This window comes from Cavia porcellus, unplaced genomic scaffold, assembly GCF_034190915.1.
Source record: "Cavia porcellus strain 051 isolate PalLab524CR breed Dunkin Hartley unplaced genomic scaffold, mCavPor4.1 scaffold_16, whole genome shotgun sequence".
In the NCBI taxonomy this organism is placed as follows: Eukaryota; Metazoa; Chordata; class Mammalia; order Rodentia; family Caviidae; genus Cavia; species Cavia porcellus.
In genome coordinates this window covers 21385143-21408977 of record NW_026947499.1, presented here as the reverse complement: position 1 = coordinate 21408977, position 23835 = coordinate 21385143, and the positions used below count along the sequence as shown (strand labels likewise).

General features: G+C 42.5%; 2 pseudogenes; both read left to right on the top strand.

Annotated features, from left to right (window-relative positions):
- The first annotated feature begins 14692 nt into the window (after positions 1 to 14692).
- On the top strand, positions 14693 to 23599 carry LOC134470345 (uncharacterized; annotated as a pseudogene).
- Positions 17620 to 19616, top strand: LOC100732788 (dnaJ homolog subfamily C member 8-like; annotated as a pseudogene).
- Positions 23600 to 23835: the final 236 nt, after the last annotated feature.

The following is a 23835-nucleotide window of genomic DNA, read 5'->3' as shown; positions in this document are numbered from 1 at the left end:
ATCAACTCCTTATATTTGAATCTATCTGGGTGTCTTGAATTTCTAAAATCAATAAGCCAAGAAAGATGAGGGAAAATGAAGGATATGATATGGTTTTGTTGAAGAATTGGGGAATATTTTTTTTCTTTTTTTTCTCACAGAGGTACTGAACAGGGCTCACAGGGAGCAGCACCATGGCAGGTGAGTGTGCACAGGTGCTGTCATGGTTTATGTTTGTGTCCCCCAGGCCTCATGAGCTTGCATTGTTCATTTGTGATGGTTCATTGTATAGTGCTTGGATTGATGGTGCCAGTGGTCCACCCACATAGGGGTGGAGCCAGGATATGATGTAATGGCAGGAAGAAGGTGTGTTTTTCTCTTTGCTGGTTCGAGTTTGCTGCTGGTGGCCGCCATGAACTGCAGCCCAGCCATGCCTACCTGTCTTGGAGACAACTGAGTGTGGACTGAAACCTCCAAAAACTGTAAGAAATAAACCTTTCCTTTCCCAACTTTGGGCTTCAGGTATTTTGTCTCAGTGACGAGCATAAAGTGACTAAGACAGAAATTTGGTACCGAGGAGTGGGGTCGTTTGCTGTGACAATACCTGGCCATGTTTTTCAAGAGGCTTTGGAAATGGCTTATGGGCGGAGTTTGGAAAGGTTTGGACATGTCGCCTGTATGCATAGAGCTGGAGCAGCTTAGGCTGTTCTGTAGAGGAGATTCTGGTCAGAGCTCAAGAGACCAGAAAGCTGATAGAAAGCCTGATGGTAAAGACCAGGCTTGGGAGGTTTCTGCTGGAAAGGACTGCATTGGTTGTTGGACTCCACATGATGTGTGTTATGGCTTGGCAGAAAATTTGTCTGCATTTTGCTCCTGCCCAGAGACTTTGCCTGAGACTGACACAAAGGGCAATGGACTGATTAATCTTGAAAAAGAAATTAAAAAGCAATCAAACATTGAGGCTGTGGCATGGCTATTGTTGGGGGCTTTTAGCCAGCTTTATGTTTCAAATCAGGAGCAAAGAGCCCAGCAGGATAATTTCCAATACTGTGAGTTTGGCCCGAAAGAAGATTCCAGGAAGGGTGTGGATTTTAAAGACAGAGTTGAGATTTTGATTCCTGAGGAGAAACAGAGAGATAAGAAAGATGGCCCCGGGGCATCCCAGGAAGCAGGTCCCCACCCTGTGCAGCCTCATAGCAAAGATGAAGAGTGCCATGCTCCAGAATGGCGACAGAGGCCACATGAGGTTCCAGAATGGCGACAGAGGCCACATGAGTTTCCAGAAAGGCGGCAACATAGAGAAGCTTTTCATCACAATCAGGTAAACAGAGCCCTGGGATCCAGGCAACTGACCCCTACAGCCAAGAGAGAGAAAAGCCTGGCTACTGCTTCAGCTAGCAGCAAACCTTGGCGGCATCCACAAGGTGCTGATTTTAGGTGCAAGGAAAATGCACAAATTCTGAGGGTAACACGGCTTCCACCTCGATTGGAAAGGGCCTGGGAGGCCAAGAAGTGTGCCCCTGAGAGGGCAATTTGTGAAGATGTAAGTGTGAAGCCGAAGGTACAGTGGAGACCCCAGAAGTTTGGAAAAGCCAGGAACATGGATGATCCAAGGAAAGCTGCAAAAAGCGAGCAGAGAGGATTTAGGAGGAAGGCTTCGGGAGTTGAAATCGCTGGAAGTGTCCTGGGGGTGGAATCACCCACGGCTTTTGGAACTTGCAACCAGATTGCTTCAGATGCGGAGTGTAGAACTCTAGGACTTAATGTTTGCCTTGCTGGATGTTGAAATTGCTTTGTTTTGAATGCTTTCTGTTTTCCTGTTTGTAACTTTTGGAATGGTAATATTTATCTTGTGCCTTTGCATTTCAGAAATATTTAACCTTGTTTCTTTTGTACAGGGGCTTACAGTTAAGAGTTTGCCATAGATCTTGGAGGAGACTTTGGACATGGACTCTTCAGCGTTGCTGAAGCTGTTAGGACTTTGGAAAATCTTGGAGGTGGACTAAATGTCTTTTGTATAAAGGATGTACATGAGTCCTGGAGGCCAGGGGTGGAATGTCATGGTTTATGTTTGTGTCCCCCAGGCCTCATGAGTTTGCATTGTTAATTTGTGATGGTTCATTGTATAGTGCTTGGATTGATGGTGCCAGTGGTCCACCCACATAGGGATGGAGCCAGGATGTGATGTAATGGCAGGAAGAAGGTGTGTTTTTCTCTTTGCTGGTTCGAGTTTGCTGCTGGCGGCCACCATGAACGCAGCCCAGCCATGCCTGCCTGTCTTGGAGACAACTGAGTATGGACTGAAACCTCCAAAAACTGTAAGAAATAAACCTTTCCTTTCCCAACTTTGGGCTTCAGGTATTTTGTCTCAGCAACGAGCATAAAGTAACTAAGACAGGTGCACTCTTAGTCACCTGGATCAGGATGGAGGTGAACCACCTTCCCTTCCCACTGAGATCTGCTTAGGAGAGCTGGCAACCACTTCTTCCTTTATTGCTGTCATTGGGGACAAGACACTTCCGCCTAAAACTTCAGACATGGACCTGCTCCTGGAACATAAGGAGAGCTCATCTTTAGGGTCCGATCATCCTTGCCTCACTCCACTCCTCTGATTGCCTCAGTTTCATAGAGCAAAAGATCAGAGAACATGCCGGCCCTCACCTGCCCCAGGAATTGCTGAAAGGGCAAAAACAGTCCATTATTTTCCCCTACAGATATTCTAGAAGGCTTCGGAGCAGGAGCATCACTGAGTTGAGACTTACTGAATCCCTCTCTAAGTAGCCAGGAAAACAATCAGGATTCCCTTTCATACCATCTTTTTCCTAATGACGGGATTTGTTGGTTTCTTTCCCCTGTTTGTTGTTATCATCTTTTCAAGGTTGGCCGAGGTAGGCTTGGTGGAAGCAGATGGGAGCTATCTGACCTTTTAGAGCTGGGCCTCCTCCATCCAGCAGGATCTGGGAAGCCAGAACATTAGCAAAAAAGCTACCACTTAGTTTGCTTTTAAATACAAGAATCTTGTCACTCAAAATCCAGGGTCTTTAAGAGATAAAATCACTATTTCCTATGATAGAAATCATCTGCTTAGTGGGAGGTCCCTGCACCATCCTTACCGTGTCTTTAGCCAACACACAGGTTACACATTTTTTGAAAATGCTCCAATGTTTGCCTGTTCATCTCCTCAAGCTAGTTGAGTGCATTTCCTCTGCTAAGTCTCTGCTTTTTCTGGTTTAACCAGAGATTCATTGATCCTGGTCTTTGCCCAGTTCTTTCACCCTGTCCTGGAAAATGGTGTGTAAGATTAACCATTTTGTAGATTGTCCAGACCTCTTCTTGTGCCATCTCTCAGAGTTTGGACACAGAATTCTGTGAGAAAGACATGTGTTGTGATGAAATCTTATTTTCTTTCCTTTCCTGAAATTGAACTTCTGGGTAATCAATGATTGGCAGGCTACCATCTCTTAAAATATCAACCTGCTTCTTCCTGGGATTGTGTCCCAGAGGAAGACAAGATGTCAGCACATCTAGGAACTCTAATTATCCTGGTCAGGTGAGTCTAGGCAGCAGAAAAGTAAAACTGTGCTTTTAAATGCCTACATATATCACAGCATGATCTTGCCATAATTCTATCTAGTATCTTTTCTAAGCAGAGACGCTTTTGTTTGCCAAGTTTTTTTCATGAAATCTTCTACATGAGCTGTGCTCAGTGCGCTCATCCTCTGTTGAAGCACAAAGACTTCATTTCCATCCTGTTCCTCTTCCAGCCACCCTTCCCTCTCCACAGCCATTCTCCATGGCCATGTGTTTCTCCCTGTTTAAGGCACAACTTCTATCACTAACAAAATCACTCCTGCTCTGATCTGTCCCGCGGATCAATCCGTGGGCCTTTGCCTGGAGAGGGAATCGGGGATGGGGGCAGGGCAAGAGAAAAGAGAGACAGAGGCTTGGCGAGATTCTGGTCAAACCTCTTTATTTTTTAAAATGGCTACAACTTATATAGGGTGGAGGTGGGCCAAAGGCAGGAAGAGGGCACGGAGTGTTATCTGATAGGTCATCGTCACATCCGGATATATGATGTAAGCAGGAGAGGATTATGGGTAATGTCGGCAGACATGAGGATCACAGGAAATGTAGGCTGAAGCGGGAAGTTGCTTATGTCATGCGCATTGTAGGCAAGGGGAGGATCATGGGAAATGTAGGCTGACACACAAAATGCCCTCAGGTGGGAGGGGCAGGGCAGCAGCAGCCATTCTAAGCCACTCCCTACACTGCTCCTCTTTACTTGATGCCACTTTATAATCATAATCATTTTTCTTTTGCTTTCTGATTCCAAAATCATTTAAAATGACTGTCAACTCTAATAGTCAAGTGGTTTGCCTGGCATTTAAAATCTCTTTTTGAGATGCAAATTAAAACATTTCACCCTGTGAAGAATGACTATTATCAAGAAACCAAACAATAAAAAAAATGCTAGTGTAGTTGTGGGGGAAAAAGTAACCCTTCTCCACTGTTGGTGGGAATGAAGACTTGTGCATCTGCTGTGGAAATCAGTGTGTAGATTCCTCAAAAAACTAGAATTAAAGATTCCATTTGACCCAACCATTCTCCCTCGTACGTATCTTCCCAAAAGAATTAAAAGCATCATATCACAGCAATGTATGTTCATCTACATTTTTAGCAGCATAGTTTGTAATAGCTATATCTTGGAAACAGCCCAAATGCCCATGAACTGAGGAATGGATAAGAATATGTGACTTTTATTTTACAGTGGACTACTACTCTGCCACAAAGAAGGATAAACTGGAAATACTCATAGAAAAGTGAATGTTCCTTGACTACACAGTTAAGCGAAATAAATCACACACACATGTAAATACTGCATTGTATCTCCAGGGTGAGAAGCCAAAAGTGTAAATAAAGACAAAATTGTTTACCAGATATTGTAAAACAGGAAGAAATATTCCAATGAGGAGTGTAACACCAAAAGAAGGGGGAAAATGAGAAAAGGAGGAAAAATATAAATGAAGGTATACGTGACAGAGGGGAGGAGGTGCTGGAGGGTAATGGAATGGGGATAAAAGAAATAAATTGTAACATGTACAGCTACAGATTCTGTATGATGATCATGATCATTATGGATATCTAAATGTTTCAATAAAATCTAATTGGGGAAAATAATAAATTTAATAAATAAGTTCATACTGAAACTACTCAGTCATATAGTGAGTTTTCTGATGTCACTACCTTCCTTTCTTAAATTCTATAGGACTCTCCTGTGAGTCATCTCATTAACATAAATGTGAGGAGAGTCTGTTGATGTAGAAGCCACCTCCTTGGAGCCAACACTAAAGATAAAATTCGTGTTTGCATAGTTAACTCATAGTTATCCAATCTCTCTCTCTCTGTCTCTCTGTCTCTGTCTCTCTCTCCTCTCTCTCTCTCTCTCTCTCTCTCTCTCTCTCTCTCCCTCTTTCTCTCTCTCTCTGTAGCATTGTGCATGATCATCTCCCTACAGAAAGAGGTTATCAGGGGGAGGGGAGATTTCATCCACAGAGGAGGAGAAGAAAATGTTGGAGGAATTTCAAACCTCAAATAGGATTAGGAAGATATGTGAAGTGTTAGAAACAATGCAAAGAAGGGGCAGGATCTTTAGGGTAGACTCAAAAGCCTAAAGCCAGCTATGCTCAGAAGTCATCACCGAAAAGTAGGAATTTCCTAATGAGGCTGCAATACTACCTACCATAAACAATTTACAAACATTAAACTAGAAACCAAATAAACAAAAACTAGAAAATGTGAAAGCACAGAAGCAAGTTATAGCTCCAGACCTCCAGCTCACCCAAGACAAATTCAGTGGGCAGTGGGGGAATAAATAAAAAGCTGCCCAGCTGAACTTTCTACAATGATAGCAGTGAAAGGAAAAATGCATATGAATGATTCACTAGGATAAGAACACAAGTAATTACACAAATAGTTAAAAAGATAATTACTCATAAAGAAGGATACGGTTAATGACTCTAGAGTAGATACAGATGTAAATCATAAAGCTTAGGGAAGTGATGAAAACCATGAATGTCCAACATGGGAAAGAATTGAGTTCCATAAAACAGATTCTAACAGCAGATAGCCAGGAAATTAAAAAGTCTCTTGTAAACATACAAGTAGAAGTAGAACAAAGAAGACAGGTTTCCAGTTAGTGATCATCAAACATCAAAAGAAAACTTCTTAAAAATAACAAGAGACCACAAAAAAATCAAACAGCTGGTAAGTGATACAGAGAAGAATAACATAAGATTGATTGCGATCAATGAAAAAATTACAAGGTAGCACAAAGGACATAACTTACCTGTTCACATAAAGAATGGAAGAAAACTTCCCAAGCATGGAAAAGAATTTAATATACAGATTGTGAAGCATATAGAACTCCAATTAGCCATGATCATAATAAAATTACATTAAAGTATATAATAGTCAAGATTCCAGAAATTCAGCACAAAAATATATTAATAATTGTTAGAGAAAAGAAACAAATCACCTATAAAAGAAAATCCATCAGAATCATGGTACATTTTTTGACACAACTGTTAAGGACAGGAGAGTATAGATTAAAGTATTTCAAGCCCTGAAACAATCTTCAACTGAGATTGATGTATTCTGCAAAAATATCTTTCAATATAAATGGAGCAATATGGAAGGAAAAGACACTTGACTAGCAAACGCAATTCTGCATAACAAAGGCAAGGCAGGGGACCTCAAAATCCCTGATTTGAAAGTAGGCCATTAAACTATCATTATAAAAACAACATGGTACTGGCAAAAAACAAACCCAAGGATAAATGGAACACGTTAGAAGATGCAGAATCAACTTGAAACACACTCTGATACCTTATCTTTGACAAAGGAGACAAACATCTTCATTGAAGGATAGCCTCTTTAATAAATGATTCTGAGAAAACTGGCTTTCTACATACCAAAGATTGAATCTAGACCCATATTTCTTGACAGGCTAAATAAAATTGCAATGGGTCAAAGATCTAAGTATAAAAACAGAAACATCTAATTTCCTGGAAGATAAGATGAATAAAACCCTAGAAGACATAGCTGGAGGGAAAGAATTTATGACAAAACCTCAGCCACACAGAAAATATTGCAAAGAATCCAAAAGTAGAATCATATCAAATTAAAAAGCTTTGCATAGTAAAAGAAATCACCAACAGAGTGAAGAGACACCCCACAAAATAGAAAAAAAAATTGGCAGCTGCTCCTCAGTGGACTAATATCTAGAATATATAAAAAAACTTTTTGAAAATCAGACCCCCTGAATTCAAAGACCTAATCCAAAAGTGGGCATCTGAAATTAATACACTTTTCAGATGAAGGTAAATGGCAAATATATGAAAAAAATATTTAATATCTCTGTTCTTTTGAGAAGTTCAACACAACACTGAGATTCCATCTTACTCCAGGAAGAGTGATTATCAACAAGAAATAAACTTCTAACAAATGTTGGCAAGGCTGTGGGGGTGGGCGGCAGGGAGGACCAGCTCTACATTGTTTGTGGTTGTGTAAATTGGTTCAATCATTATGGAAATCAGTATGGGGAGTTCTTCAAAATCTACAAACAGAAATTCCTATTGATCCAGCTATTCCCCTTCCAGGCATCTTCCCAAAAGAGTTACAAGCCTCACATTTCAGTGACATATGCATAGCCATGTATATTGTGGCATAATTTATAAGAGATAAGTTCCAAGGAAACACCCCACATTCCCATCAAAAGATGAATGGATAGAGAAAACATGGCATTATAAACACTGGGGTACTACTCTGCTATAAAAAAGAATAAACTTGTATTTTGTAGGTAGATAGATGCACCTTGAAACCATAATTTTAATTGAAATAAATCTCGCACAGGTTTGAGGATCGCATTGTTCCCCTTCTGTGATAAATCCTAATGGTAAAGGAGAAAAACAGAGGACAGATATTGGAAAGAAGCAAGAATATACTCAGATGGGAAGGGGAGTGAGGGAAGGGCAGGGAGTAGGGAAGGGAGGGAAAGGTGATTTAAAAATGAAGAATGGGAGGGGGAAATGAAGACAAAGTTTCTGTAAAGGAAGAAGGGAAGAAGCAGGAAGGGAGGGAGGGAAATGGGAAAAAATATTTAAGTATATTATGTCCATGTGCAAGTTCCCTGTGATGAGTTCGAGCATCACGTACAGCAAGTATGCACTAATAAGCATTTAAAAAATGACGTTCCACACAAAAGTGATGACAAATTGCAGGAGGAATTCAGAACAGTTCTTTATTTCACACACGTGTGCCCTGTTACTACACACAATATACTGACATACAAATACACATACTAGATACAGCACATGCCTGTTTGTTATCAACTGAAGAAATTACTCAAACATTGAGTTTGTGCTCCAGTTTGTCATTCAGCCATAAGTCTTGAGTTCACTGTTTACATAGGCATTTGCCTCTCATTCAAAAGTGTCCAGGTGGATATTTACAAATACTTAATTATAATTTCTACTATCATTAAGTATTTGTTTCAATAATACTATTCATTTATATTTAATTATATATTACTATGATTATTGTATAATTTAATATGTCTGCTCACTGATGGAACAGACATACCACATGCATCTGGCTGGCTGGCAGTCTTAATTAACTAGGGCTCATTTTGGTGGTATGGTTTATATTACAAAATTATTTAAAATGAGAATACAGCTTGTTTCCCAGTTAGTCTTATTTTCTGGGAAATACAGTATGTGAATTTCCTACAAACCTAAATTCAGAGACCAAAGGAATCCAAGATCTCAGCTTCTCTGCTCAAGGCATCTGATGTTTATGACATGGAGGAAAACAGAGAACCGGCAATTTACTCTGTTCTCTCACAACCAGATTTCTCCACCTAGTTTCCTCTTGAGCTACTAACATTGACCTACTGAGAAAGCTACAAGTTCCAGAACCGAAGAAAAAGAAAAAAAGGGTGAATAGAAAGAGACCTGCAGAAATGTCTGATTTCATCAGTAGTATTATCACAGACAACACTAGAGGGCAGTGAGAACTGTACCCTTGGACTACAAGACCAAAGTGCAAGTAAAAACTGAAATGTCTTGCAGACAGTGAGTTTCATTACACATGCCCAGTTTGGGTTAACTCAGTAGGTGTGACCTGACCAAGTTACTAAACTCTGTGGCAGGGCAAACTCATTTGCATGAGAACCCTGCCCCAGCTGGGTGGTAAGAGTTATAATGACGGCTGAGTGCTGATTGTGTGCTAAGCAATCTTGTATAGCACAGTCCTGCCTGTCTGTACCATGGCCTGGGCTCCACTCCTGCTCACACTTCTGGCTCACATCACAGGTCAGCAGGGATTTTCTGCCTGGGGCTATGGAAGGCAGCACTGCTGCCTCTGTCTCCTCTCCTCTCCTCTCCTGACCATCAGGTTCCTCACTTATTTTCAGGGGCCGAATCCTAGGCTGTGGTGACTCAGGAATCTTCACTGTACATCTCTCCTGGAGGGACAGTTACACTCACCTGTGCTTCCAGTACTGGGCCTGTCACAACCAGTAACTATGCTACCTGGGTCCAACAAAAACCCTCTGAAACACCAAAGAGGCTAGTATCTTTTAACAGCTTCCGGGTCCCTGGTGTCCCTGTCAGATTCACAGGCTCCTTGCTTGGAGACAAGGCTGCCTTCACCATCACAGGAGCCCAGACTGAAGATGAGGCCACCTATTACTGTGCCCTGTGGTACAGCTACCATTTCCACAGTGACATAAGCTTATGGGGAAGTGAGACAAAATCATCCTTGTGCAGACTCACCCTGTGTTCCTCAGCACCTCCTTCATATAAACACAAGTCTCAGAGTCATGTCTAGTATCAGAAAGAGAAGAGCATCTTTGGAGAATTAGAGGGGGACCATGGGAAACAACCACTACAAAAGCCCCAGGGAACTCCACTTTCACCGGTGTTTGCCCTTCTGTAACCCCTCTCTGAGTGCAGGCTGTGCTGAGTGACTGGTATAGTAAATGTGAAGGTGAAGGAATTAGTTAAGGAAAACACATAACTGAGGAGATGACAGTAGCTCCATTTGGTCTTTGCTTTGACGAGCTAAGGAGCAGAGTGTGGTCAACCTAGTGCCTGTTCAGAATCAGTAGCACAGGCCACCACCCTGATGGGGAGGAGAGAACTCCTAGGGGAGAACTGGAGAAGCATTTATGTGTTTAGGACATGTCACTCTGCAATGTACCCAAAAATCTGAGTGTCACAGAAGTAGGAGAGCCAAGAAGCATTTCAAGTTTTGAGTCCAAAGATATTTCTTATGTTTCATTAATAAATGGTAAATCACCTTTCATGGTGTATTTGTTTGTAAAGCAGGCAGGTGCCACGTGGCTAAACTATGCCATTAGCCTAATCTAACTTTCAAGCAATGCGATGTGTAAGACTGACAGGAATGTCTTAGTGGTTTCAAACTGCAGTGAGGTGGGAACCCACATGGGAGTCAATACACAGAAGTAATTTTAACCCTTTTATATCACTGGTTTCTAAAGTAGAATAATTAACAGATGAGATGCTAATACTGTAATTAGATTATAAAGATTATAGCTTATCTTGATTGCATCTTTTGGATTGCCTGCCCTGAAAAATGGCACACAGTGATGGAGCAAGAGAAAGCTACCAAAAAGCAATGTGACTGGGGTCAGAAGTGGATCCTCCCACTCCAGCTGAGCTTTCAGATTAGGCAGGCTCTGCTGAGAGGTTGTCTCTGACTGAAGTGAGTATTTTGAACCTGAACCATCCCATACCATGTAACCCCTTGATTTCTAATTCATGAAAACTAAGACATGCTAAGTGATTAAACCATTTAATTTTGAAATTATGTGTTCCACATTAATACATAAAGGCTGATTAAAATCTACATTGTTTGAATCCTGAAGTAGGAGACTGAGACTCTTGGGAACCTCCACAAAAACATGCCGAGGCCTTCTGCATGGTATGTCAAAGGACTGGCTCATGATCATGTTCATTTTTCCCATATATAATGTGAAATCTTCTGCCTTTTTTGCTCAAAAATTAAAATACATTCATATTTTTTCCATAGAGCACTGGTTCTCAGCAAAAGCTCATCCTATAGAGTATATAAAAGCAGAAAAGAATGAGAAAATCTATGCATGATTCTGAGTTCTTCATTCCCAGCCCATAAGAGAGGGGACCTAATGCCCCTGAGATACATGCAGAATAGTAATAAAACCAGGAAAAGACATGAGGACATAATAAATATCTACTCCTTGTGAAAAATACTACAATTGGTATGGCTTACATACAGGTTTTACATCAGCATATTAACAGACTATGGACCAAATATTTTTATACAAATTTTTCTTTTTGTTAACTAAATTATGTTGAAAATAAAGAATGGGAGGGGAAAATGCAGACAAAGTTTCTCTAAAGGAAGAAGGGAAGTGTTAGGTCTGAAAGAAGGGAGAGGCGGAGAGAGGAAGAAGTCCGTGGGAGGAATGGAGTGGACGGCCGTGAAAGTAGTGGTCAGCGGTGGCTTTATTCCGGGAATGTGGGGAGGGGGCCTCCCGCCGCCAGCCCCGGGGCGCAGCATCTCTGCTGCACCCGGGGCCGGGCCGTGGTTAACACGGGGAGAGGAGACTGGTGCACTGGCTGTTGAAATCTGGCGGTCTTTCTCTGGCGAACTCTCTCTCTGGCGAACTCTCTCTCTGGTGAACTCTCTCGGACACGTGGCATGGGGGCATCTAAATAGCCTAAGCTTAGGGCAGCGCCCTAAGGCCATTAGAGATGCACAGGTATCTCATTGGCGCACAGGTTCTTAAGGTTGGGGATATAGGGTTACAATCAAGTCCATAGGGGGCAGGGGGGGAGGAGTTTAGCTGCAGCCTTTTCTGGTTACAGTGTTCAGTCTGAGCCAGCAACTCTTTCATATCCCGTCTTATGGTTATTAGGAAAAGGGGCGAAGATCTCTCTCTGTAACTACTTCCTGCTGGCTGAGGGCGCTGTATTGGGGGTCTAGGGGAGTTTCACGGGATGAAGGTTGATGCCCAGGTAGACACTGATGCCAGGTGTTTTAGCCAGGACAACTTTACTGGTGAATGTACGTGTGTCAGACTGGAAAAACAAAGAGACATAATCTTATTAGGAGACATGGCACTATTATATTTAAGGACCCAGGTGAGGTAGATAGGAAGGTGACTTTGGTATTTTATCAGGGTGACGTTGAGGTGGCAAGGCAGAATTCTGAAAAATAAACGTGGGATTAGGAGGAGTGAAGTTATGAGAGGTGTTTACTCCCCCTATGAAAGCATAAAAGTTAAAAGGTAGGTAGGTAAGGCTTGTCTCTGGTATATATGATGTTGGAGTCTGTAGGCAATCGTGTTAGGGACTCCTGCTATAGAAATGATTATTAATAGAATGTAAGAAATTAAGAATCAAACTGGACAACAAAACATGACAACCTGTGAGTCATAAGGCAGAGATGAGCATCAAAAGGATGGTTAGATCTAGGGCCTGAGTAATGTGAAACCAGAATGGCAGTTTAAAAGGGAATAAAAGCATTTTATGATTTAGGACTGGGACCTGTATAAAAATGGGCCTGTTTGTAAATGGCATAGGTTGACCATCAATACCATGTCATAGAGATTGATTTAATATAGTAACCTGAATACTCAGGAAGAATCCTGTATATATGGCCTCTATGTCCACAGATATAGAAAATATCTTACCTGAGACTGTAGTGTGACTTGGAATCTGAGACGGACACCTTAAAGGGGGCTGTTGTTGTCCTGAACCCCCTCAGCCTCCAGCAGCGATTTTCTGTCGGTGACGAATCTGGCAGTGTCGACATTTTTTGTAAGGGCTATTACTTAGGATGACTTACCCACTCTCTGGTGGCTAGGACAGTCCAGTAGCCCTGGAGTAAGGTCTCAAAGAATGCCACGATGGGGCGTCTTCTGCTGCATTTGAGCGTGGTCCATGGAGGGGGCAGGCAGCTCCACCTTGTGTAGGTTTACCTGTCTCAGAACTCCAAGTGTCACAAGTGTTAAAAATATGAAAAACCATATTAAGATCTCTATAAGGTTTGAAGGTCAAGTTTTGCCTTTTTGTTTGGGATTTGGACTATAGTAGAATTAAGTAAGTATGTAGGAATTTAATATCAGCATTTAAGATTATAAGGCAGGCAGGTTGGTAAAATTATCAGGTGGCCAGCAATAGTGAACAAATGGTAGAAAAACTGTAAGAAAAAAAGGAAAAAAAAATAGCCTCTCTCGAGTGGAACTGAACTGTAAAAAAAAAATTGGGGCAGGGCCATGAGACTTTGGAAACGTGTAGTGTTAAAGGCAGGTTGAAACAGTGAGATCTGTGGCACGCACCCGGCACGTGTTTGGTTGTGAGGCAGCAGTGGCAGCCTGTGTGTGCGGTGCCGTGGAGGGGCAGGCAAGGAACGTGTAGAGTGGGCGGGGCGAACGCGGGACACCGTAAGCAGAGAACGGAGGCTTACTGCGAAGCGCTAAGCGGCGCAGGGAAATGACATCGTTTCGCTGCGACCGCGTAAGGGGGTGGGGCTTGGAGGCCCCGAGTGGTGATCCCAAGTGACGCCTGGCGCCAGACCAATGGGAGCTGCGGCTCGAGTTCAGTCCCCGGAGGGGCGGGGCGACAGCCGAGGCGGGCAGCAGAGAAGGTGGCCGCGCCCCGGAGGGGCGGGGCGGCGGCAGAGGCAGTCAGAGGCACGGCTTGCTTGCTGCGCAGAGCCCCGCGCGTGGGGCGGGGCGAGTAGTATGCTGTGGCCTCGGGAGAGGCACAGTGTGAAGTTAGGCGGGCTTTGTTTTGAAAGGCTCACGGGCTGCACCAGAGCTGGGCGCGCTGTGAAAGCAATGGCTTTAGGGTGGCTACGGCGGGCGGGGTATCGCGCAGGACCGCTGCGGGACGCTGCCGCTGTGTGGCCGCGCGGGTGGTGAAACAGGAAATGGGCTGGGCTGGAGGTCAAAGCCACTGGGGCCCACAGAATTGGAACGCAATGTGAGAGTGAAAAGAAAGAGAAAAAAAAAAAAGGCTGTTTTTAAAATCTAAAGCAGTTTGATGTGAATCTTTGGTCTCATTGTCTGGTCTCATTTAACCTCGGCAGAACAGCAGAGCCCGGGTGTGGAGGAGCCGGGCGCGGGCGGAGGCGATCAATGGGAAGGGCCGGGGCTCGAGCCGCCGCGCCAGCGAAATAAAGGGAGCTAAAACGTGGTTAGAGGGGGGGGAGGGAGAGGCGCCAGGCGCGGGCCCCCCCCCTGGGGTGACTAGGCCTTTCGGGCCACGCGGGAGACCGTCTCATGACTGTGGGACCGTCGGCGCCGAGGCTGCGCGCGGGAGCCGGAAGAAGGGCGCGCAGGTCGGGGACACAGGGAGGAAAGAGCGCACACTGGGAAATAAACAGCCTGTTTTAAAAGTTATCAGGGGAGTTACTCACCAGGGTTGTAGTGGATTTGTGACTGTAGAAGTGAAGAAGTTTGATCAGCAGGGGACTATAAAACAAAACTGAGAAAATTATAGTCTCTCACCTGCCGCCGAGTCACAGGGCACCATCTGTTAGGTCTGAGAGAAGGGGGAGGAGGGGAGGAGAGAGGAAGAAGTCCATGGGAGGAATGGAGTGGACGGCCGTGAAAGTAGTGGTCAGCAGTGGCTTTATTCCGGGAATGTGGGGAGGGGGACTCCCGCCGCCGGCCCCGGGGCGCAGCATCTCTGCTGCACCCGGGGCCGGGCCATGGTTAACACGGGGAGAGGAGACTGGCGCGCTGGCTGTTGAAATCTGGCGGTCTTTCTCTGGCGAACTCTCTCTCTGGCGAACTCTCTCTCTGGTGAACTCTCTCGGACACGTGGCATGGGGGCATCTAAATAGCCTAAGCTTAGGGCAGTGCCCTAAGGCCATTAGAGATGCACAGGTATCTCATTGGCGCACAGGTTCTTAAGGTTGGGGATATAGGGTTACAATCAAGTCCATAGGGGGCAGGGGGGGGAGGAGTTTAGCTGCAGCCTTTTCTGGTTACAGTGTTCAGTCTGAGCCAGCAACTCTTTCAGGAAGAAGCAGGAAGGGAGGGGAGGGAAATGGGAAAAAAGAATTAAGTATATTTATGTCCATGTGCAAGTTCCCTGTGATGAATGTGAGCACCATGTACAGCAAGGATGCACTAATGAACATTTAAAAAATGACGTTCCACACAAAAGTGATGAAAATTGCAATCACCAAAATTCAGAACACATTTCTTTATTTCATACACGTGTGCTCTCTGTTTCAACATACAATATACTGACTTGTAAGTCAAACATGCCCATGCCTGTTTGTTATCAACTGAACAAATTACTCAAACACTGAGTTTGTGCTCCACTTTGTCATTCAGCCATAAGTCCTGAGTTCACTGTTTACATAGGCATTTGCCTCTCATTCAAAACTGTCCAGGTGGGTATTTACAAATACTTAATTTTAATTTCTATTACCATTCAAGTATTTGTTTCAATAATACTATTCATTTATATTTAATTATATATTACTATGATTATTGTATAATTTAATATGTCTGCTCTTCGTTGAAACAGACATACCAAATGCATCTGTTTGGCTGGCAGTCTTAATTAACTAGGGCTCATTTTGGTGGTATGGTTTATATTACAAAATTCTTTAAAATGAGAATACAGCTTGTTTCCCAGTTAGTCTTATTTTCTGAGAAATATAGTATGTGAATTTCCTACAAACCTCAATTCAGAGACCAAAGGAATCCAAGATCTCAGCTTCTCTGCTCAAGGTATCTGATGTTTATGACATGGAGGAAAACAGAGAATGAGTAATTTACTCTGCTCTCTCACATCCACATTTCTCCACCTAGTTTCCTCTTGAGCTACTAACATGACCTACTGAGAAAGCTACAACTTCCAGAACCTAAGAAAAGGAAAAATGGATGAATAGAAAGAGAGCTGCAGAAATGTATGATTTCATCAGTAGTATTATCACTGATAGCACTAGAGGGCAGTGTGAACAGTACCCTTGTACTACAAGACCAAAGTGCAAGTAAAAACTGAAATGTCTTGCAGACAGTGAGTTTCATTACACATGCCCAGTTTGGGTTAACTCAGTGGGTGTGACTTGCCTAAGGTGCTAAACTCTGTGGCAGGGCAAACTCATTTGCATGAGAACCCTGCCCCAGCAGGGTGGTAAGAGTTATACTGAGAGCTGAGAGTTACTTGTGTGCTAAGCAGTCCTGAAAAGCACAGCTCTGGCTGTCTGCACCATGGCCTGGGCTCCTCTCCTGCTCACACTTCTGGCTCACATCACAGGTCAGCAGGGATTTTCTTGCCCGGGGCTATGGAAGGCAGCACCACTGTCTCTGTCTCCTCTCCTGACTATCAGGTTCATCACTTACTTCAGGGGCTGAATCCCAGGCTGTGGTGACTCAGGAACCTTCACTGTACATCTCTCCTGGAGGGACAGTCACACTCACCTGTGCTTCCAGTACTAGGCCTGTCACAACCAGTCACCATGCTAGCTGTTTCCAACAAAAGCCTTACCAAACACAACAGGGATTAAAATCTACCACCAGCCTCCAGATCTCTGTTGTCCCTGCCCAATTCATAGGCTCCTTGCTTGGAGACAAGGCTGTCCTCACAATCACAGGGCCCCAGGGTGAAGATAAGACCACCTGTTACTATACCCTGTGGCATAGCAACCAGTCCCACAGTGACACACGCCTATGGGGAATGTAGGCAAAACCATTGTTGTTCAGCTACATCATGGCCTTGCATCCAAAGACAAACACTAGACTAGGAATGGTTTCTGATAGCTGAGAGAAATGTGAATCTTCGGGACTAGAGAGAGGGCCATGCTAGGCAACCACTGCAGAGGCCCAGTGAACTTCATCTTCATTAATTTTCACCCTTCTCCCGTGCTTTTTCCTGAGCACGGGCTGTACTGAGGGACTGACAGTGATTTTAAGAACCTAGACACTAGTTAATGGAAAGACATGACTTAGGAGATGGTAAGAGCTCCACTGGGTCTTTCCTTGGACCAGCTAAGGAGAAGTTTCTTCCACCATAGACTTTTTACAATCAGTAGCACAGGCCACCACCCCGAGGGGGAGGAGAGAACTCCAGGGGGAAAATTAGAGAAGGGTTTATGCTCCTGAGACATGTCACCCAAGAGTGCAGTCAGAAATCCTGCATCAGAGAACAAGGAAAGGCAATAGCAGTTTGTAGTTTTTCTTATCTATGATTAGCAAATGTTCAGGGTGCTTTCATGGTGTATGTGAACCAGGCAGGCTCTAAATGCTTTTAGTCCCAATTTAAAGTAACGGTTGTGTAAAAATTTAATTTTGACTCTGGCAGGTGTAAGGTAATGTTTGCAGCCTGCTGAGGAAATAAAGATAGGGAACAATGTACAGAAGAAATCTTTAATCCTTTTAAGGACTGGAGTCTAACACAGTAGACTAAATTTATGGGGTAGTACTATGGTGTTTAGGTTATAAAACTATGACTTATATTTACCTTTTTTTTTTGAAATAAAAAAGATGATGGCTTGTCTCAGTTCACTTCTGGATTGCATGTCACGGGGCAACTACGTGGAAAAAGATACACAATGAGGAAGGAAACAAAAGCTGCCCACAAGTATGAATGGGATGAGAACTTGATCCCATCACTCTACCCAAGCCTTCAGACACATACAGATCCGTATCACCTCTACCGAAGTCAGGTATATTGAACCAGAGCCACAAAGCCCTATGCTGTTCCTAAATTCATAACTTGTGGAAATTATGTTATAATAAGTTAGAATATTATGATGCTATAAGTCACTGAATTTAGGGATCATTTGTTCAAGAATAGTAAACTAGAGATTAAGAGCTGCAAAGTCAGTTTAACCTTGGACTGGGAGACTAAGACACTTCTCATGTTGGGGAGTACCTCCGCAGAGAGGCCTGGGCCTTGCATAGGGTGTTCTTATGGCATCCTGGTTTTGTCAGCTTCAAAGAATATAAGGCATTCATATTATTTTACCCAGAGTGGTGGTTTTGAATAACAGCTCATCCTATAGACTGTGTGGCTTATAGGTGTTACAAAGGCAGGAAAAAATAATGGGGCTGTCAGTGAATGCTTCTGGCCTCCTTAGTCCCCAGCCTATAAAAGAAAAATCCAAAAGCCCTGGATGGGGATACAGAATATTAAGTCAAATCAGATAAAATCATGAGCCCAAAAATAAATATCACCCTAAAAAAATTAAATACACTGTTTGTGTTCCAAATCCACAGGTTCTACATATGTAGATTCAACCACTGTGGGTCGAAGATATTTTTAAAGATTTTCTCTGTATTTTTTATTAAATAAACTATGCTATATTTGTGACTTTAGTATGCAGTTCCTTAAAATAGTGCTTATGACAAGTATAGCAAGTTTGGCATACAATACTACATAATATTTTAAGTGTATCTTTTGGGGGGTTTTTTAACTGTAAAATGCTGCCTATAAAGAGGTGGGCTTGTAGGGTCATTTGTGCAGAGGGTCACCTGGTGGCTGAGCTTGGAATATGGTGGCTTTGGAGATGGAGATAGTGGGGCTTGTGGCACTGGAGGCAGCACCAAGGAAGCTCTTATGACCTTCTACCATGAGGCAAAATAAATAGAGAAAAGAGATTCAATCCTGGCATCCAAATATAAGATTGACAGACTAACCAGTGTTGGTTCCTCTTCAGTTTGAACCCATTTGAGTTTCCTCAGATAGATCCTGAAGTGACAAATAAAGAAATAAAAAAGTGATTTCATCAGTTGTCCATATTGGCTCATCCTAACAAAAACAAAATGATGCTGACAGAAAGCAAAATGATTTTGAAAGTCTGGGAGCAGTGGCTCATGCCTGTAATCCCAGCACTCGGGACACCAGGAGAAGAGGATAGCTTTGAGTTCGAGGCCAGCCTGGACTGCATGGTGAAACTCTGTCTCAGAAAGTCAAAAAATAATAATTAAAAAAATTTGAAGCTAAGGACAAAGACTAGAAGTTACTACTGCATCAGGGAAAAAGGAAGAAGGCTCTGGAGGTGATTCAGACAAAATATAATTTAAAAAATATAGAATGCACAGTGAATGAATGAAATAAAAGAATTAAAGAAGGGAGGAGACCTACGAATATAGGGGAGGATGATCCTGAGTCATTCAAACAAGTAAAATAAAGCAGATTATGAAACACTTTGCTGAACTGGAAATTAAAAGGAAAGATTGAAGCCAAAGACATTCATAAAAGGAGACGACACAGTGAGAAGAGATTGAAGCTGAAGAAAAAGCCAAATAGGAAAGAGAGTGGCAGAAAAACTTGGAGAAACGTCGAAATGATTGACTGGACAGCTGAAAGACATTCCAAGCCAATGCAAAGAGGAAAAAAGAAAAAATGGGACTTCCTGAGACTACCAAATTGAAATGCACTGGCATGAGAGACCACCTAGGTGACAGCCACAGAACCTTCCCACCAGGGTCGCTTTCTTGCTTAGAAGGACTCATTACTTACCCCACACCCCCAGCCCAACACATAAAGTATCTTTCCACAGCCTTTAACTTAATGTTTTGTACTTCACTGAATTGGGATGTTTAGAAACTTCATGTATGGTTTGTGGAAATAATGCAATTAAGCATATTACTTACAAAAGTGTAATAAAATGCTAAATGTAGCACCTTAGTTAAATTTCTTCAGCCTTGTAAATGGTGTGATATTATTTACATAGCAAAAATAATTTTCACATATTACTGCGTTACTTAGCTTCCAGTAAGTTCTGTTCAGTGGAAATGTTCATCCGTCACCCTCATTCTACATTGACACATTGAGTCTTATACAGTACATCGCTAGAATTTGCAAATGAAATGTTCCTAAGTCAAGAAATACTGAATATTATTACTGTACATTTGAAAAAGTAATGTTCCTTAAATACAAGAGGAATGGGGTGACCTAGAGTTTGACTATATCCTTCTCATTTGTTTTTATTTAGTTACAATCTGTCTCCTCTGGTAATTCTGATACTCTGACCAATCTGACCTGATAACATATGATCACATCTTCCAAAGGCAACAGGGTCCACCAAGATGTGCAGCTCTTTGCTCTGTCAAGTTAGAGCTTATTTTACAGACTTGGGCCTCCAGGACCAGTGCTCAGTTTGAGCAAGGATAAAATGTATATGACTCCGGAAAATCAGGACCAGCAGTGAATTAGCTGACAGGATCAGGGCCTTGTTGAGCCCAGGAACAGGCCTATGGAAAGATCTTTCCTTCCCTAACACAGACACAGATACTGAAAGAACCTTAAGGATGTGGAAGGCTGAACACCTTCCCTGGTGGCTTTTCCCATTTCATGGGACTGAACCCATCTACCTGACTGGCACAAACCCTCCTTTTAGAGGAGAGGATGAAACACACTGGACTTCACTAAGAGCTATTCTTTCCTAACACCATTCTTTCCTAAATCCTCCCCATCCCTAACCTCTCCTTACAGTCAGGGAAAACAGCCTTGCAAAGATTTTTTTTTTCCTTTTTAGACTTTTATAGGTAAATGTATGCAACTCAAGACCACACTTGCAAGTGAAATAAATCAGACTCACAAGGGTAAATATCACAGTCACTCTCCTGCGAAAAGCTGAAAGAGAAAATAAGGTCCAACGTGTACAATAGATATGGTAAAATGGGAAGAAACTGTTCAAAAGGAAAGAACAACTGAAGTAGGGGAAAGGAGAAGAGAGGAAAAGGAAAAATATACATATATTTACCAGATAGTCAAGAAAGTTACAGTACCAATTTCTTTTAATTCATTGTAAAAAAGTTTTGTGTCAATGTTGTTAGGAAAATTAAATGCCTGTGTCTTGTGTTCTAAGTGATTTAAAGATAATAATATATAATGTATTAATCATTGTTACCCTCCTATTATGCTGTTTTAAAATTTGTGGTTTTATCCTCTTTAAAATAAAAATTGAAAAAAATATTTTACTAGGATTCTGGTACATATTGTCACTCCCAGTTCTCTCCTTCAGTTCTCTAATGCTTCTTCCTCCAGCTGTCAGGAGTGTTGCATGCCGATGGATACGGCTGATATGCTCTTTGGAGAGTCCTCTAGGATTAAAAGGCTTGACCCCTCCATCATCACATCCTTACCTTGGAGGACCCATTCAAAGGTTTTACGTGTAACATGAGTACAAATACACACTTTGCCCAACTTTGCAAAGTATCTGAGAGACCCTCTCATCACATCTCCATTAATTCACATATGAAGAACTAAAATCTTTATCGTGACGTTACAGTGGAGTTCCTCAGGCTTTCATATCCTCATGTCTCACTTCTTCAGAGATCATTCCACATAAAACCCTGAGGAAACCCAGGGACTGAATTCAAAGGAAACCAACATAGTATAGTTGCCTTGAAGGCAAAGAGCTACTCACCTGGCTTTCATATCAAGAAAGAAATTTCTTTAAAAGAAAAAAATCAAAAGTAATTTACACATGAAGAATGGATAAAAGATATTTTAAAGATTTTGTTTCAGGGCTACAAGAGAGGTTTAGTATTGACAAGACTGGAGAAAACATGCATTCCAGAGGAAATGAAATTATTGTAACTCACAAAGCCTATGCTAAAGACAAAAACACACTCAACTGGTCTTGTCAAATACCGGAAATTCATAGTCTACGACTGTGAATACTGCTCCACCAGATGACCAGGTGACACAGAGACTGATAAGTTTAAGGGGCCCAGAGAAGACGACTGCTCTCAAGCTGTGATATACAAAGTCCTTTCATGGGAGCGAAATGATCAACACACACGCACATGAACATGAAATATGGTCATGCCTTCAGAAACAAGCAGAGTGGTCTTCTAGCATGCTGAAGAAACAAAACTACAAGTGTGATTGAAAAGGATGCTCACTATTTAGATTTTTATTACTCTAAATTACTTGTTGCCATTACTCTCCCTCAAAATACTCCCATTTGGTTCCAATACTTATCCTACCATCCTTGCCATGATTTTAAGAGTTTTGCAAGTACTCTTAAATGTCTGGTTGTGCTCTTACAGCTGCCTCAATATCTGAATCAATTACAGCATTCACCCTTATGGTCATTTTAACCAGAAATCCCATGGTGCCAGCTCCACTGAATAGGTGGATTAAAGAAACACTTGCATATTTTTATGGGTTTCAAATTCTCCTTCAATCAGCATATATATATATGTATATATATATATATATGTATATATATATATATATATATATTTTTTTTTTTTAACCAAGCCTTGTAAATAGTAACCAAGGAAGCTTTCCAGTAAGGGCAAGAGAGATGGGATAAATGTGCTCTAGGAAAGGACAAACATTTTGAGGGGCATGAAGTAGGCTTTACTACATTAATTTTTAAAAATTCATCATATATTTCAATAACCCACCATTCAGAAATAAATTCTGAAGTTCTACTGCACAGAATGAAATTCTGCTCATGTGGTAATGCTTTTACTAAGTGGCTTATCATTAGGTGACTTGATAAGAAACCTAAATTCAAAGACCAAAAGGATCCAAGATCTCAGCTCCTCTACTCAACATATCTGAAGTTTATGACTTGGACTTAACTCAGGTCTCCACTGGTGAAAATATGTCCCAAGACCTTGGCTCCTGGCATAACAGGCAGTGAACTTGATGTACTGAGAAAACTAAAACCTCTGTATCTTAGAAAGTGAGGTTTCAAGGAAACTTCAGACTGAAGATGAGGACACCTATTACTGTGTCCTGTGGTTCAGCAGGAAAAGACCTTCAGGAAGGCACCCTTCTGTGCCTGATATTTTCACTGCTAACACTAGGGAGAGCTGTGGTCTTAGCTCTGGGACAAGGAGAAACAACTGTGAAAAGCTTTGTAGGCTGAGGTTTCATTATCACACATTCACTGGGGCTTAACTTAGCAGATGTGGCATGAACAAGTTATTGGGTTTTCTCAGCAGGGCAATCTCATTTGCATGAAAGTTCTTCCCACTGCCTCCAGCAGGTTGGTAAGAGTTATAATGAAATCTGGAGGGCTGCTGGTGTGCTAAGCAGTCCTGAAAAGCACAGTCCTGGTTGTCTGCACCATGGCCTGGGCTCCTCTCCTGCTCACACTTCTGGCTCACATCACAGGTCAGCAGGGATTTTCTGCCTGGAGCTGTGGAAGGCAGCACTGCTGCCTCTGTCTCCTCTCCTCTCCTGACCATCAGGTTCCTCACTTATTTTCAGGGGTCGAATCCCAGGCTGTGGTGACTCAGGAATCTTCACTGTACATCTCTCCTGGAGGGACAGTCACACTCGCTTGTGCTTCCAGTACTGGAGCTGTCACAACCAGTAACTATGCTGGTTGGGTCCAATAAAAACCCTACCAAACACCAAAGGGGCTAATAGCCGATACCAGCAACCAGATCCCTGGTGTCCCTGCCTGATTCACAGGCTCCTTGCTTGGAGAAAAGTCTGCCTTCACCATCACAGGGGTCCAGACTGAAGATGAGGCCACCTATTACTGTGTCCTGTGGTTCAGCAACCATTTATACAATGACATAAGCTTACAGGGAAGTGAGACAAAAACACCCTAGTGCATACTCACCCTGTGCTCCTCAGCACCTCTTTCATATAAACACAAATCTCAGAGTTAGGTCTAGTATTTGAGAAATAAGAGCATCCTTGGAGAATTAGAAGGGAACTGTGGAAGAATACCACTACAAGAGCCCCAGGGAACTACACTTTCACTGGTTTACGCCCTTCTGTAACCCCTCTCTGAATGCAGGCTGTGCTGAGTGACTGGTATAGTAAATGTGAAGGTGAAGGAATT